Here is a 12461-nt window from a genome sequence, read left to right as displayed (position 1 = left end):
TGGCCCAGTTCCCACAAAAACATTTGAAGTGTTTAAACTTTCCTAAGTGCCCCAGGAGCACTCTCCCTGCTCTCTGAGTCCCGTGCTAGCTAGGAAGACAGGCAAAGACCGCCTCCCGCCCCATGCTAAGCAGGCCTCACGGAGGAAGGAAATTGCTGGTAGAACAGGTGGGAGTTGGGCCGAGGCAGGCGGCTTGTCCCTTCTTTTCAGCTCTTTTCTAGAACCCTCATTACAGCTAACGCTGGGGAAACAATAGAGGACTCGTAAAATTTAGAAATGGTAATAAAATCGTGCAGCCCGTCTGCAGCCCAGCTCGCTGTTGCATGATATTCAGAGTTTTTTGTTCTGTGATGCTGAGGACTCAACCCTAATTGGATGCAATTTGGACAAAGCGCTGGAGAGCTCACAGGGCCCCGTGTGCTCCATGCCCCGCGTCTCTCGTGGACACAGCGCCCAGGTGTCCTCACCGACCCTGTGCGAGTGGGGGGCACAGCCCGCCACCCAGGCCGTTTATGTGTCACGTTTGGGGCTTCCTGGCTTTTCCCTCGCTAACAAAGAAGTTCCCTCCTTTGGGGCCGTTAGGAAAAGCTGATGCTGTGCAGTGCCAAGCGGGAACGCAGCTTTCGCCTCCAAACGCATCCCTGGAAAGCAGAGAGGCAGCTCGCTACGTGACCAGCGGGTTCTTAGCCTCCCGGAGCTGTTGCCGGGGGAGGGCGGGGATGCTGGGGAGCTCGCCCAGTGCCCGCCGCTGCAATAAAAACCCGAGCTGGAGAAGAAATACAGGACGTTGGTGCCTGTTTTCCAAACCTCTGGCTGCTCACTGCAAACTCTGCCCAGCGATGCTGGCGCTTTGCGTTGTTAACCAGCTGGTCACGATCGCGGTGAACTGGTGTGAACCGGGGAATGGACTGAGCTGGCAGCACAGCTCTACTGTGCACCGCCCGCCCCCCCATAATATGCAGTTCTCCAAAAAGAAAGAAAAAAAAGGTTGCCCAGCTCCCCTGCAGGCCCTGCCCCTCCCCTGGAAATGCTGTCAGCTTTTGCAAGCCCCCCAAAAGTAGACAGTGGGCTGGAACCCGGGATTCGCTTGGGGTTTACAGCAGGACCTTGCTGAGCCTGAGCCCTCAGGACTGGGGAGGGGGGCAGGGTCCCCTGTCCTGCTGCTGAGGCAGGGCCAGCTTTCACGTCCATTAACATCCCACCTAGTGTGGTCCCTGCCAGAAGGTGATGCCTGTCCGTTCTAGGCAGCACCACATGGCCCTCCCTGGACGCCGCAGGTTTGGGGTTTGTCAGTTTTCTTCTCCAGTCCTAAAGATCCAGCCTGGAGCTGAAGAGGCTGAGGGTTGGCAGCTGTGGCGCTCCCCTCCTGTGGGGAGCAGCTGCTCCTCTCCGAAGCCACTTTCTCCCTCTCACGCCGGGGCTTCCAGGCCTGCGGAAGTGAGGGCCCAGGTCAGGCAGGTAGGAGGCTCCCCAAGGCGGCTCCTGGACACCGCTGGACCTCAGGACCTGTGACATCCACGCTACCAGACAGGAAAGAGTGGCCTGACTGCGGGGGACCCAAATCAAGAGCTGCAACCTCTCCCACTCAAGGGGCTGTCGGTGCTGATGAGGAAGGGAGAGATGACTGGCCCAGCCAAAGCTTAGACCCCCAGACCTTCCAGCTGGCCCTTTGAAAAGATCAGGAAAGCCAGCAATTTACATACTTCCAAAAGTTATCTATATAGGTCTCAAGTGAGAACAAGTGAGGGGGCTCCTTAAAACAGGCCGGAGGCTGGCTGTCACCCAGGAGAACCCCAGCTTTAGGCACCTGAGTGCGGTGGTGAAACACATCACTTTGCATGTGGTGACTGATGAACTGGAACAATTGGCATCACCAGAATCAGGAGCTCCTCAGTTGTTATCAGGTATTTGGGGGGTTCCCCCCCTTGCAAAAATAAGTAACTTATTTCCCTTGGCTGTTAGATTGATGGGAACTGTAAAACAAATATTCTAATTTTATCACTGACAAAGCCATAAAATGAAATGACTGTTTGTAGTGGAAAATAGGTTTTCATTACTTTAATTAAACAAGATAGGCCTCTGTCGGTGCACAGGCATGTTGGAGCACCCAGTGACCTGGTGACGAGACAGACCCACCTTTAACTGGATGGGACCACGTCTCTCCAGGATGCTAGTGTGTGTCCCACTGCATACACCTGCCTCCACGCAGCTCTGACCTTTGGCAAGAATGCAGTTGTGGACCACAACCCTACTGTTACTTGGTTTTGCTCACAAAAGACCCTCTTCCCTGATGGGTTTTGAACACACAGGCATCTTTTCACACATGGCATTTTCAATCCTGGTTTAACTCTGTGTATACATTTCAAACCTGCTACGTGATTTCACACTAAAAGATGCAACCTTTATAATAGTTATCGGGGAGTGCCTTTTAAAATCTTGTATTATTTTTTTTTAATTTTTATTTATTGATTTTAGAGATGGAGGGAGGGAAAGGGAAACACCTATTTGTGGTTCCACTTACTGATGCATCATTGGTTGCTTTTTGTATGTGTCCTGACCAGGGATCAAACCCGCAACCTTGGTGTATCGGGATGATGCTTTAACCAACTGACCTACCCAGCCAGGCCTCATATTTTCTATAAACAACTTTTTTGTAATAAGCAGCATATATACTGTATTTAAGGCATATAGCACAGAGTGTACTCGGTGTAAGTCTATAGTATATTTAAGGTAGGTGCTGGCTGAGGCAATATTTATCATAAATTAGTGACATGGGACACATGTTAATAATACAGATATTTTGATATTTTGGGATCCAGTCTGTAAGTTAACTTGTACGTAGGTTTTAAAAAAATAGCCATTAAGTGACCTGATTCAGTATCAGACCCGGGAACATGCCCTCCTTTCCCGGGAGTGCCGTGTTCCCTCCTCCCTTCCTCTGGGATGGACGCTCAGGCTCTGAAGCAGCTAGTTACTTAAGCACCTGTGAATGCTGCCCCTCTTCCACAGAAGTGCTTCCCCCATATGTCCTTCCTGCAATACACCACGGCCCGTTGGCTGGTGGGTTGGTTTCGATGGGCCTTTCCCAATAGCTGCGAGCTCCAGGGGCACCATGGCTTGGCCTGTTCCTCCTTGAACCCGCTGGGCCCCGCACAAACAGCTGTCATATGGAAGATGCTAAATCCTTGCTGAATGAATGAGTGAATCATGAATAAAATGTCCTCGCTGAACGCAGTCATTCTATTTTTTTTAAAAGGATGTATCATGCATAAAGTTGACTCTGAAAATGTACTTATTAAATGTGCTTTTTGACGTCTCTGCCCATGAGTTTTTTAATGGCACGTAGTTAAAAAATTCTAGTCGTGATACCAGTTCACCTCTGAACTTGGTTGACTTTTCTCAGACACATAATTTGAAGCAAAGACAAAAACAACGGGAAAAGGCGAAGACATCACGTTTCGTTTTCCTCTTTGTCAGCCAGACGCAGCGCGTACTGCAATGTGGAAACATTTGCAGTAAGCACCTATTAAACGCAGGGACTCTAAGCACTGCCTGTTCAATATGGCATTGTTCGGGAAACCCTTACTGTCTCCCCAGTTTCCTTCGGAGTTTTAGGGGTAAGAAATGTAGAGCCTGAGACGGCTGCTTCTCATTTCTCCAAGACAAGGGTTGGGCTGGCGCTGGGGGACAGCCTGTGTTTGCGCCCGTCTGCTCGGGAGGACTGTTTCTAATTGATGGGGCATGGAATTTAGCTGGGGCTGTGTACGTTGCAACCCAAGCCCGCAGCCTGTGAGCTTTGTAAAGTGATAACCATATGGGCCTTATTTGAAACATTTGAGGATTTTCGACATTAACCTGGGTTAAATTGAGCCATAAATTCAACTCAAATGTAGACGTCCTGACAAATTCATCATCTCTTTGGAGAGATTCAATCCATGCTCCCCTCAGATGAATAAAGACGATGACTGCTGATCACACACGCGGAGGTTCGTTGTGATCGAGTACCCTAGCGTTGTACTTTGCACCGTTTGAATGCAAATGGCCCGTATTGGGGAGACATTTTCTACTGTAACCACTTTCGGTAGAATGGAAATGTTTAAAACTGATCTCTGGGTAAAGCAAAGGCGAGAGAGTCACATCTCTTTCCTCTTGCACTGGTTTCAAGTGCACTCGCTATCATCGCGAAGATTTAATTAAGCTCAGCTCAGCTCCAGAGCAAAGCAACTGGAGGTTGCTACTTAGGGATCCATCCTCAAGACTTCAACAAAGTAACATATTTACGATCCTTCATTGAGGGACCCGGGCAATCGCTGAAGGTTAAAAAGACAACAGAATTGGAGAGCTCCTCTCCCTCGTTTCTGAATGTTGAATTCAGAGTTTACACTTTGTTACAGATAATAGTACTAACTTAGGGATGTTGATGGTCCTTCCCTTGCAGCTTTAAATTGCCTTGAAAAAGATACAGTTTCTTTAATTAAAAAAGCTGCACAGAACTAATCCCTCCAGCTGAAAGAAGAAAAGTTTTAAGCAATCTCTTTCTGCTCGGAGAGAGAAAGGCAGACAATACCATAACAGATCAGAAACCTAAGCTATAGTGTGCAGCCAGGAGCGCAGCGGGGAACTGAATACTGCTCCGGCTGTGTCATTTTTAATCCCCCATCCCAGTTTTCCCCGCCTGACCTCATGCTGAGATGAAGTTATCACAGAAGACAGCTTTACTCTCACCAATGAATCCAACCCTGGGTCTGTATTATCCTTAGCAGATCAAAACAGCGCTTTCATCAAATAGCATTATCTGCATAAAAGGCATGCAATTGCCCGATAATTTCACCCAAACTCTGCGATTCATTTAAAGGGCAAGAAGAGAAATGTAATTCATTCCTTTTGGCGGGGTGGGGGTGGGGGGGTGGCAGAGAAGAGCGAGACTTGGGGAGAGGCGGAGCATGGAGGCGCTCCTGTGCCCCCTTCACTCATGGGAACTTTTCTGTTTTAACACAAAATCCCAAGAAGGGGTCCATTTAGAAGTCCCCGTATGCCTGCACTTGAAGATTAATTGTTGGAGCAATATGGAGCCGTTTGAGTGACAAAAGTGCGAGTTGTGTAGAAAACGGGCAGTGAGAAATTACAAAGCTCGCTGATGTCATTAGCCATGCTTCCCTGAACCCCAATAAAAACATCATATCCAGTAAAATTGGAGAAGCATAAGAATTAGCCGAACAATCGGATGAGCTTTTTAACACAACACTGTACTGGGGGGGATTGTGCTTCCTGGCAGATCTTTCTTTCTATGTGGTATGAGAAGTCTGAATCCTTAGACTGGGAAGAAAAAGACTATTCCACAATTTGGGGTTGATACTTGGAAGAATATTTCAGAAACCTTAGGGGTAAATACGAGCTTTTTAAAATTTATTTATTTAGAAAGTATGTTAGACTCCTTCACGTTTTTTCCCCATTTTATGTTTAAACAGTGTTCTCTGCACTGTAGATCGTATAGCATGTTATAACGGGGCTTCTCTTGAAGGGATCCTAACTCTTTACGGAATGACATCAGTTGTTTTGCTCAAGGTATCGTGATAGGTTAGAGCAATCAGACAAAACCATTTGTGTCAAGTAAATGGAATTCCTGAGCCCTGAAACTCTGTGTGGGTGCCGGTGACCTGTTAGGTATATGTTAATATCCTGAGGATATGTATTACTCCCCACAATTTTAATGATTGAGCTTAAAAATGTAAATCATCTGCTCAGCCCTTTCAGAATTTACTCTGTAAACTGACCCCGTTAGAAATCCAGCTTAATCCCTACCCTTCCGTCACCCAGACAACATCTATACACAAAAACGTGTAGAACAAACAGAACTGCCTGAAGAAAGAACGGCATTAAAATGCTTCCAACTGGAGTCTAGGAATCCTGGGGATTCATGAGACAGGTGGAAGGGAGAGAATTTCCCCCTGAAAGACACGGGTTCTACAAGACATGAATCATGCCAGTATTATTTGTCATCACTGGCATTTTACCCAGATGTATGCATTTTCCCAAGCATGTAAGTGTAATTAATAAATAGATATTTTTTCCATGCCAACTTCCTGAAACCACAGCACAATACTGAAGTGCTCGGAGGCTAACAGTCTATAGAGATACATGGTCTGCTCAGTCGTAAGGTTCAAGTTCTATTTCCAAAATACAGCTTCGTGACATACGCGTGATCTTAAGTGTACTGTGATGAAGCGTTAAACTCTGGCGCTTCCTGGAGTTTAGTGACAGGACTATTTTCACGTCAAACTTGATTAAAAGAACCAGCCTTCAGAGCGAACTTCTGAAAACCTCGTCATTAGCAGATCACTTAGGGTTCAGTCACACAAAACTTCTTGCCTGTGAAATATCAACTCACGACGCAAGATCAGAGAGGCGTTCCACATTTTGCTGCAAGCGAGTCTGTGTGACTGGCTTTAGGAGTCACCGTTCTGTCTGGCAAGGCCCAGAGAGATGCTCCTCAGGTCGTCAGTACACCTGCTCCTCTCTGCATGCACACTCACAACGCAATTCACGGTCATACTCTATTTCGTCAGAGGACCAGAGTCCTGGGCCACTGTACTTATTTGAAATGGAGATAGTGAGACAAACACCTTCCTTAAGACTAGAAAATTTGAATCCAATGCAGGATTTTGATACCTAATTCTTCTGTGTGTCCACTCCAGGCCTGTGTTAGACTCAGAGCTGATTTTTCAAAGAGACTGAAAGTGGACCTTTCGTAAATCAGGATTTCAGAAGCAAATTAGCTCATGGTCACGTGGGTTTGCATCTGGAAGTCTAAGCATCCATCTTCATGGGGCACGGAATTGTTTTAGAGATGGTGCTAGACACGGCCCTACCCTCAGAGTCAAAGCCTCCCGAATGGGGTGGGAAAAGGTATTCCCCACAACAGGTTAGGTATTCTCTTGACTGAAACTTTGGCCTTTGCTCACAGGTCACGAAGGCGGCAGAGCCTGGTTTGCTGGGCACTGTGATGAATCCTGAGGGAGGAGAGCCATAGGCCAAGGCCGTGAAATGGCTACAGGGCTCTGAGCGGAATACAGCATGTTCGGACAGGCCCTGGGATCCTGATTCTCAGTCTCTCTGGGTTTTGTTTGGCTTAGGAAAAAATGCAAGAAGCCAGGCATTTCTCAAGCCCACTGGGAAGGAGCAGAGTCTGGGCTGGGCAGAGTGAGCGGCCAGATTTCTCTCTGTTTACCGAACGCTTCTTTCCTAGCCCAAACCCAGCACTCTTAATCCACCAAATCTGTGAAGGACCAGGAGGCACCTTCCTCTCTTTTATCCTTGGATAAGATATCTAGGAGGGAGGGAAGGAAAGTAGGCCATGAGAAGATTATGAGCTGAGCGTCTATAAAGAGGGAGGGAATGGGCAGAGAGAGAACCGGAGTTGGAAGGGAAGACACTCGGAAACAAGGAAGGTGCTGGAAGGAAGCGCGCAGGTGAGGTTCCGAGGCCAGAGCCCTGGTCTGATGGCCCTGGCTAGACCGAGTCCTGTGTCCCACCCTCGTCTCTATTTACACTGACCCATGAGGACTGGGATCTTGCCCCGAGAGTTTACGGCGTTACTCAGAAACTAGATTTACATCAGCCATGATACCAGTAGTATTACTTCTCAAGCTTACGAGAAATAGACCTTGCCCTGGCTGGGTAGCTCAGCTGGTTAGAGCAGCCTCCCCACATGCCAAGCATCTAGGGTCAGGGCGCATACAAGGAGCAACCGATGACGCGTAAATGAATGGAACAGCAAATGGGTGTTTTTCTCTCTCTCAAATCAATAAATAAACATGTAAAAAGAATAAATGAACCCATGTTACCCTTTAAAGAAGATTTTGATGATAATTAAGTTCTATATTAAAATCTGAAGATTCTCTTCATAATAAATAGGCTGAAAAAAATCTGTGCTAGTCCCGACCAGTGTTTTTCTAACTGTGACCTTTAGACCTCTTGTAGCAGATGCACCTGGGGGTACTTAATAAAATAAACCTTCCTGGGCCACCTCTGCTCTGTGCAGTCAGAATGTCCAAGGGTGGAACCAGCATGTCAGCACTTTCCACAAGCCTTCCAGAGCATTCCTGAGTGCTGGGAAGTTTAAAGAGTATTGCCCTGAGCTAAATAGTTTGCATAAAGCAGATTGATGTTTCAGTGTTTATCATTAGCCTATTAAAAATGAGTGGTTTTCAAATAAACCTAGTTGAATTATTTTCAAAAAGTGACCCATTCCCATTTAAGAAGGAAACTGAAATTCACAAAGTGAGGAAGGGTGAGCATATCTGTCTGAGGAAATTCCAGCTGAAAATTCAGGGACACTTCCAAATTAGATTCTGAGTCAGTGTCTCTAAGAGTAGCAAGATCGATGTTATAAATGGGACCATATTTTCTATGCATCTCAGTAGCTGGGTTACTGGGTACAGACTTGCTGACGGTATTGTTCAATGTTACATGTATGATTCTAAAATTACCTAGATCTTAAATGAATCTTTAAATAGGTATTAGGTCCATTTATGACCAGAAATTAAAGAATTCCTTGTGTGAGATAGGAGCCAGCTCAACACGTTACAGCTTTTGACAGGAAACAAGATTAGAGCTGTATTTGGAAGCGAGGCGTTTACAGGTCAGCACCCCAGGCTGTTTCGAGGACGGTTTTCAGAGGTACTACTCGGGCTGGAAGCCCTGACGGTTTCAACTCAGAGCATCACGTCTTCCTGCCTCCGGCCTGTCCTTCTGCCACTATTTGTCTCTATTATTATTATATGTAAGGATATAATCCTGACTTCCCTCACGTTATGCATTTAAAGTTCTTATTACGAATACTGGGAAAACCGTTCAAATAAGTCTTTATATTGTCTCAAGGACCACGGTTACCTCTAGCGTCCCTGGCCCTCGCGCTCCTCAACTCCGCCTGACTCACGGTGCCGCACATGTTCTGTCTTGGAGACAATGAGCTCAGCCTGTGACAGTCATTCTCTCATGTGATCTCAAAACAAAATAAAAAATAGGTACTACTATTTCCCCCACTTTAAAGATGAGTAAATCAAAAAGTAAGTAAGCTGTCCAGGGTAAGTGGAAGAGCCAGCATTAAGACCTCTGATTCCAGAACCTAGTCTTAACAATGACACACGTTTCCTGTTCACCGGACGCAGGAGGAATAGAAGCGGTTCTGGTCATAAGTTAGTTTATATTTTATACACGTATATAAAATCACATACACACAGAAATACAAATTCAAGCGTAATGAAAAAGAAATGCCTCTTACACACACACACACACACACACACACACACACACACACGCCCACACCCTTAATGAGAATTCCCCAAAGAAAGCATCCTTCTCATGGCTTGAGTCTGTTGTTGAGAAAACCTAGTTGTCTTCTAGTGTGAAGAAATTGAACATGACAAAGCTTTAGGTCCCGTTCCACAGCAGCATTATTCATCTTTCCTTAGTTTGTGTGTTGTGGAGATTTACAATAAAATTGCCCCCAATATAACATATTTTGCAATTGATCTATCTCTTTAAACAAAAGGACTGCACCACCAGTACCTATTTTAAAATGATGGTTTAAGGCTACACTTGAAGATCCCTTCAGAATGATGGCCCTCTCTCCAATAACTAATAAATTCGGGATAGAGTTAAATCGCTATTTTAAGGACCGGATAGGGTTTTGGGATGATAAACATTTCTGACTCCGATAAAAAATTACCAGGAAGGCGATAAATGGTCCAGCGGCCTCCGGATGGCTGACATTGGTAATCCTCCAGACAGGGCCAGGAAAGGTAAACAGAGCGAGTGATAACCATGCTGCTACCTGGAGTTACAAATCATTGAAAAACTGCCCACGAGAGCACCTCAGGAAGTCAGCATGGATAATAATGGTTTACGTGTGGTTGCTAAACAATAACGAAGCTGTCTAATCAATTGTTCCAACAGCAGTCGATCACAGTGGGGAAAAATACACACCCTTATTGACCCCTGCGCAGCCTGTTACCTCTCCTTCCCGGGACTCCTGAGCGCTTTCCTTCTACAGTTAATCATGCAGTGACAGCTTACCCCTAAAATTAGTACCCATCACTCTTCCCAGAAGCAGAATTTACTATAAATAACTGAACCTGGTGTACAAAATTAATCCATTATCTTGCTTCTTTATGAATAGATTATGAAGGGACAGTTTTTCTAGAAAGGACTTACTTTGTCAATAAACAGACTCATCTGTAAATTGGAAGAGCAGTGAACTGGGGCCTGACCTCACTTTATTAATTGAGGTTATCTCCATAACGATGCATATTAGCACAGATAAACGTATTTTGTTGTGATCTGCGAGGACCGATAAACTGCTATACGAATGATCATACTGCGTACATGAGCTTCACATGTATGGACATGCCACATGTTCAGGGTTAAAACTGCAGAAAACAGCTCCTCTGTCTGCTCCTTGCTCCTCCGACCCCCGCCACCTTTAGATTTTCTATTTATATCAGTACAGTTCACGTAACAGAGAGCTACTGAAAGGGTTAGACTAGTTTATGCAGACAACCATGGCCCAAAATCCACTTGATACACCAAGGATCCGTATCACCACCATCAAACTGAATCGTGTGTCAAATAACAATTTTATTGCATCCTGGGGTCAAATCTACCACGTGAGAAATAACTAGAGGTCCTCTCTGTATCTGCTTTTGCCATAGATATCGTGAGAATCAAATGAGAGCATGTTAAATTTTAAAGGGTCATAGAGAATTTATTGTCAATATCTTTCCTGTATCTAACCAAGTATTGTTTTTTTTCAGTTCAACTCATATAGTAAAAACCAAATAAATACCATTTGAGGCACAGACTTAATGTAGTCATTTGTGTGAAGTGATGCTACACTCTCAGTTTTGTCTTCATTTTAAACATTTATTCACTATCATTTGCACAGATCTAAAGATGCAAAAGAAAAGGCATTCGGGACTGATGGACTGGTCATCTCTCCCTGTGGTGAAATATTATGTTGAGCCATCCATGCTCATTCCACAACTACTCCCTTTAGTTAGTGAAAGTGTACCAGCTGAGTTGACTGTCCCTGACCAGGGAAGTAGGCTTCTCAGAAAGTGGCCTACATGGTATTTCATAGGAAGCCTTCATCGATTACACTATTATGCAAACACATGGTACCACATTTGGGTCACTATTAACACTGTGTGACTGAGTATATTCATCAGTTGTAAAAAGAAATGTGATTTGTAAGTGTGTGAGTTTGATCCACTTGATCATACGAGTGTTAATCTGCTATGGACTAACTTTATTGATATCAAGTTTTGGTGAGAATACCACCAAAGGAATTTTTTCATGTTTAGCTAGAAAAAGTGCTTTGCAGTTTTGTATTTTAATTCAGTTAAACCCTTATCTGGGAGTGCCAACATTTATTTAATTTTGATAACTAAATGATCTCCAAATATAAAGTTCCAGGTTTCAATTAAATTGTACATTATTTTTGTAATTATGATTTCTCAGACCCTCCTCTCTCTATCTCTTCCTCTCTCTTTTTTCTCTCTCAAGTGTATTTAAGAAACAAGTTTGTTTTGCCTATATTTAGAAAAATAATACAATTTAATTTGGAGTTGTAAACTATTCTGATTATGGCTTTATTTCTTTGTGACATTATGATTAGATCAGAAATTTTACAATAAAAACAATACTAGCTAACAATATAGATTTGTATAAGTGGAGATACTCACACATTTATATCCATGTATGTATCTATTTGTGTGTTGGATGGATCGATGGATAGAGAGGTGGATAGATGGATAGACAGACACGTGTGTCTATATTCATATCCATATTTCCTAGTATAATTTGCCTTTGTTTTAAAATAAACTAAGCTAGCATAGCCTGTTGGATGCTTTAAATATACTACTTTAAAAATCTACCTATTTTTCTTAATTTACTATTTTCCTAATATTACATATTTTTATACCTATAAAAGAATCAGTGCAACATCGGAAACTTCCCATCTGATTTTTAAAACATATCTCAGTTGTCAAAAGACTTATTTAAGAATATAAAGTATAACACTAACCTTTATGTGGGGCTCACTCCCTGATTACCCTTTTCCAGCCCCCTCTCCACTTACACCGAGAGCCCCTAATCTCTGGGCTTTTCCTGGCTGGTGATGGTCCATTCTCCTCAAACAAGGTAGCTCTGCCAGTAGGGTTGACCTTTTAGTCGCTCTGTCTTGTAGCTTTTTGATCGTGTACAACACTGCACTCTTTACATTTTTTATCCCTCTTTATTTAGGAAGCAAGAATTCTAGAGAGTGAATTCTCGTTAACATTTGACAAAACAGATCTGCCGAGCTCGAAGAACACTTACAGCGAGTTGGTATTAGGGATGTTAGTGCATTTCCGCATCTGTCATGCAGTTAGTCTACGGCAACTACTTGGGGCTAGCTCAAG

The 12461-nt window shown here is 44.3% G+C and overlaps 1 protein-coding gene across 4 annotated transcripts in view; it reads right to left on the bottom strand.

The window, feature by feature from the left end:
- The window catches only part of TENM3 (teneurin transmembrane protein 3), a 613031-nt gene that overhangs the window by 543721 nt on the left and 56849 nt on the right, over positions 1-12461 (bottom strand). The gene's annotated exons all lie outside the window — the stretch shown is intronic.

This window comes from Miniopterus schreibersii (genome assembly GCF_964146895.1).
Source record: "Miniopterus schreibersii genome assembly, chromosome: 2".
Classification (NCBI taxonomy): Eukaryota; Metazoa; Chordata; class Mammalia; order Chiroptera; family Miniopteridae; genus Miniopterus; species Miniopterus schreibersii.
Note: the sequence above shows the minus strand (reverse complement) of the source record. Positions and strands in the feature narration are given on the sequence as shown.